The 5,537-nt window shown below is 40.2% G+C and overlaps 1 pseudogene; it reads left to right on the forward strand.

Moving 5' to 3' along the window:
• Nucleotides 1-504: 504 nt before the first annotated feature.
• On the forward strand, nt 505-1,418 carry LOC102866893 (annotated as a pseudogene).
• The last annotated feature ends 4,119 nt before the right edge of the window (nt 1,419-5,537 follow it).

The raw sequence follows: 5,537 nt of genomic DNA on the forward strand, positions 1-5,537 counted from the left end.
ATGTGGAATTAATAAACGCTCTTGAAGTTTTCAGACGTGTGATTGGATCTCTTTTGAGGGGCATTTCCTGGGCAGAACAGCTAACACTGACAATTGTAATCCCAGAACACTTAATTGTGCTCATGCAAAACCTATATCCACATAAAGAGTCTGTTTATATTACTAGAATAAGGGAACAGTACATAGGTTAAAATTAGGAAAAATGTGCACCAGGGTAATATCCTCTTTCCATACCTCTTCAATCTGTATGCTGAGCAAATCATTCAAGAAGCTGGGTTCTATGGAGAAGAGTATGGAATCAGGATCAGAGGAAGATTCATCAACCACCAGTGTTATGCAGATGACACAACTTTGCTTACTAAAAATGGGAGGACTCAAAATGCATGTCCAGAAGATAAAGGACTACAACCTTCAATATGGATTGTATCTCATTCTTGCCAGTCATCCTCGTGAGAGTGACATTGTCTTTAAACCCTGCATGGTAATCCCGGATGCACCATTGTCATGCCCAGGGAAAACAGAGGGACCAAGAAGTCCAGTTACTTCATTAAGATCATTCAACTTCTGGATGATTATCCAAAATGTTTCATCGTGGGTGCAGACAATGTGGGCTCCGAGCAAACGCAGCAGATCCACTGTGGAAGGCTGTGGTACTGATGAGCAAGAACACCATGATGTGCAATGCCATCCTAGGCCACCTGGACATCAACCCAGCCCTAGAGAAGCTGCTGCCTCACATCTGGGGAAATGTCAAGTTTGTATTCACCAAAGAGGATCTCACTGAAATCAGGGACATGCTGTGGCCAACAAGGTGCCAGCTGCTGCCGTGCTGGTGCCATTGTTCCATGTGAGGTTACCATACAAGCCCAAAACATTGGTCTGGGCCCCAAGAAGACCTCCTTCTTCCAGGCTTTGGGCTTCACCACTAAGATCTCCAGAGACACCATCGAAATCCTGAGTGATGTGCAGCTGATTAAAAACCAGAGATAAGGTGGGAGCCTGCGAGGCCACCCAGTTGAACATCTCCCCTTCTTCTTCAAGCTGATCATCCAACAGATGTTTGACAACGGCAGAATCTATAATTCTGAAGTGCTTGACATCACAGAAGAGACTCTACATACCCACTACCTGTAGAATGTCTGCAATGTTGCCAGCTTATGTCTGCATATTGGTTACCCAACCATGGCCTCAATACCACACTCCATCATCAGTGAGTACATGCACGTCTTTGCTCTGTCTGTGGAGACTGACTACACCTTCCCACAGGCTGAAAAGGTCAAGGCCTTCCTGGCTGATCCATCTCCATTTGTGACTGCTCCCCATGTGGCTGCTGCCACTACTGCTGCTCCTGCTGCTGCCCCAGCCAAGGTGGAAGCAAAGGAAGAGACAAGGATATGGGATTTGATCTCTTCGACTAATAACCAAATATTCTCTGTGAGCTTTGTGTGAAATAAGGAAACAAAGGCTTCATTCTCTTAAAGGCCTCTAAGCTCTCTTTTAAGGTATTAAATGAAGCTGAACATAAAAAAATTATAGAAGATGATAGATATAGATAGATAGATAGATAGATAGTTGATAGATAGATGAAAGAGAGAGAAAAAGAAAGAGAGAGAGGATAGATAGAATCTCAGCATCAAGAAAACGAAAATTCTCACCATTGGACCTATAGGCAACATCATGATAGATGGAGAAAAGATTGAGACTGCCAACCACATCATCTTACTTGGATCCACAATCAAGACACTTGGTATTAGCTGTCAGGAGAAGGAAGAAGTATCGTACTGGGGATGTCTATAGTAAGGGACCTCTTCAAATTACACATGGCCAATGATGTCAGTTTGAGAACTAAGGTGTGCCTGATTCAGGTTATAGTATTTTCGATCACTTTCTATACATTGGAGAGCTGGGCAATAAACAAGGATGACAAAAAATTAAAAAAAATAAAAAGGAAGCCTTTGAACTGTGATATTGAATAGTACTGAATATTCCATGAACACTCAAAAGAACAGATATGTCATAGAGAAGGTGTAGTGAAAGTTCCTTGGAAGCAAAAATGACAAAGCTTTGTCTCACATACTTTAGGCATGTTGTTAGGAGAACCTATTCTTTGGAGAAAGACATCACGCTTGGAAAGGTTGGCAAAAGAGAGGATTACCCTCAATGAGATGGCATGACACAGTGACTGCTGCAATGGTCTCAAGTATGTCAGAAATGATAAGGATGGCAGAGATAGGACACTATTCAGATCTTTTATTCATCGAGTTGCTATGAGACGTATTCAACTCAAATGGCACCTAACAGCATACTTCTTGTTAAGTGCTGTTGAGCCAACTATAATTCATAACATCCCTGTGAACAACAGATCAGAAACTTGTTCTGTCCTGTGCCATCCTCACAATCTCTGATATGGTCATGTCCATTGTTACAGTTGCTATATGAATCCATGACATTTAAGGTCATCATCGCTTTCACTGACCCTCTATCTATAGTTGAAACATAAAAGGTCTATACTCTTAATAGGTGTTGATAAACTAAAAATTCATCATCTTTGTATTAATAAATGTTTGGGGGACCTAGCCACATTTGTATTGTTTTTTTCTTTTACTTATTGTCTGTGACTGCTTTCAACATAATGGGAATGGTCAATACAGTGACTGTATGGACTTCCCAACTGAAAATGCAAAGACTATTACAGTTTCCTGGGCCCCTTTCTCTTGAATGTTGCTGCAGGACCATTATCTATAAGCTGAGGGACAGCCCATTTCCTCTAGAAAATTTCTAGTAGCTAGAACAATCAATAAGGAATACAATGATTAAGCAATGGGCTGTTAACCCAAGTTCAGTGTTTAAAACTCTCCCGGCTCAGAGAACAGTTTAAAAGTAATATATTTTAGGGCATTATGATTATCATAAGAGTTTGGAAGAAGGGTTGCAGAATGGAGTATACTCGGGGTGAGTTTGGGAGGGTGCAGGGGGATTATATACCAATGAAGGAGTTTTTTCTTTTGCTTTTCAAGGAGAAGAGCCAACTGGGGGTGGGGGTAGGGTGGGCAGGGAGAAAAGTGCAGCAATGAATGAATGGAAATCGAAAATTTCTGTAAATGTTCATTGAAATTAATAAAAAAAATAATAATAATAGTAAAACCCTCTCCCGGCTCTACTGTAGATAAAGATCTGATGATCTGTCCTCATAAAGATTATAGCTTGGAAAGGCCTGCGAAGCAGTTCTTCTGCTACTTGGGCTATGTCACATTCTGTGACTTGGAAGCTACTTCATCATTCCTAACAATAAGAGAGCAGTTTGTTTAAAGAAGTTCCACTCTCTCATATGGAATTGCTATGAGCTGGATTCTACTCCATGTCCCCTGACCCCTAGCAGCAGCTACAGAGCAATCTATATAGTCTGCTGCCTCCTCTTCATGCCTTTGAGTGGATTGAAGAAAAAATTAGACTCAACCTTAATTTCCAAAAGGGGTGCAGGGTAATTCTACTTTCTCATTCCCTGAATAAACGTATCAGGTTCTTTGTTAGAAATATCCCTGTCACTGACAAAGAGCTAAGTTAAAAAAAAAAAAAAAGGTACACAAAAACCACGTCTAGCTGTTTCTTTGTGAGTTTCTACACAACCAGTAATTTCTAGTTATTGGCTCACAGTATCTTTCTCATGTCATCACCTCTACTTTCTAGGTTTATATAACTAGTTCTAACTAATAAGCAAGTCTAGTCCACCTAAGAGCAACATTTTCAGAGAAAATGGCTGGGGTCAAAGAATTCTCCCCACCCTACCTCCACCTCCCACCTTGATGACTCTGAAGAAGGCTGGATCATTATCTGAAAATTCAGATAGAATGGAAACCTTTGCTTTCCAGAGAAGGATCCAAAATTACCCTAATATGGATCACAGTTGTAGGCATATCCATTCATTGTCAAGTACAAAGAAACATGTCTCCAAACTGAATTCATTTAACCCCAAAGTCAGCTGATGTTTGAAATAATATATGCTATTATTAACTAAAACTGTGTCCACAAGATTATCTCTGTGCCTATTTTAAGATTCTAATCTAATAAACAGCACAGGCTGCTCCACCATCATTTGCTTACCCCCTTGTTCCCACTTGTTTGTATCTATTTTTTCTGTGTTACTATTTTTGGTCATGCTTTTAGCCACAAGATTGAGATGGAGAGTGGGCAGCTATAGACTCAAGAAAAGATAGATCACAGTTTAAATTTATTCTCCCAGGATGAAGATCATAACAACGTCAAAAGCACTGAGAACTGGCTAGTTAATTGCCAATCCTTAGCAATGTGGTAAAAAAAAAAACAACACCACAACTTTACAGAAGCCTGATCATCATGTTCATAATATAAATCCTCACTTTGATAGCTACAAATTCATACATTTCAAAGTAAAAAAAGAGAAAAAAACCTACAGAGACTGGTAGTACCAAGACAGGGACATGGAATGACCTGTGCATGAAATTTAACTGTACCTCTTATTCACCACTTCCTTTGGAAAACTTTAACAATTACTTGGTTCCAGAGTACATTCTAGTATGAAAAGAGTGAAATTTTACATGTTTTAACTCTTTGCTTAGAGATGCAGAAACTGGCACATACAGAAATGATGAGAATGGCACAAGATAGGGCAGAATTCAGATCTCATGCTCACAGTGTCTCTACGAATTATAGTCCACAGGATGGCACTTAACAATAACAATAAATGTATAGTGATGGTAAGGTCGATGAGGAAGGACAGAACCCAGATCAGGCCAAGAAAGACAGTTCATTGAGGAGAAACTGCCAGGCTGGCTCTCGAACTAAAAGTTAGAAAGGGGTTTAAATTCTCTTAAAGGAACTTGGGGAAGGTGATGATCACCTATGTTTTCTACAAGATAAGGAAGTGGTCTTGGGTCTCAGACAACTATTTCTTGGAAAAGGGGTAGAGTAGTTTCACATCCTTGACAGAAAAAGCACAGCATCTGCTTCCTGTGATTGGATTCTTTCAGTAGCCATTCTGGGAGAGGAAAGAAAGGGCTCTGTAGTCCTAATAGTGAATAAATCACACACTGAAAGGTCAGTGGTTTGAACCTATCAACCACTGTAAGAAGGAAAGCTGTGAACGTCTACATCACAGAAATTCACAGCTTTGGAAACTCCATGTGTCTTGGCCTTCCCTGGTATAAAGGAACTTCCTCGCACAGAGACGTAAGTCCGAAGGACATACTCCCTTCCTGGAAATTCTGTCTTAGTGGTACAAGTTTCCCCCTCTCAGGTCACTTTGCTCCGACTAGAGATAAAAGATTTTACAAAGCACACCCTTTGGAAATTTCCCTTGTATAAATCAGAACTGTGATGAGATTTGTTGTTAGGTGTCTAGAACTCAACTAAGAATCACAGTGACCCTATGACATCATCACTATCTCAGTTATGTTCAAGTTCTTTGTTGTAGTCACTGTGTGATTGTGAGTAATGGATTATGGGGTTGTGATATGCTGTTATTTTTAGATACCATCGAAACGAGTACAAGTCACAGTTGT

This window comes from Elephantulus edwardii, unplaced genomic scaffold (genome assembly GCF_000299155.1).
Source record: "Elephantulus edwardii isolate Elephantulus edwardi_28Jun2011 unplaced genomic scaffold, EleEdw1.0 scaffold00078, whole genome shotgun sequence".
In the NCBI taxonomy this organism is placed as follows: domain Eukaryota; kingdom Metazoa; phylum Chordata; class Mammalia; order Macroscelidea; family Macroscelididae; genus Elephantulus; species Elephantulus edwardii.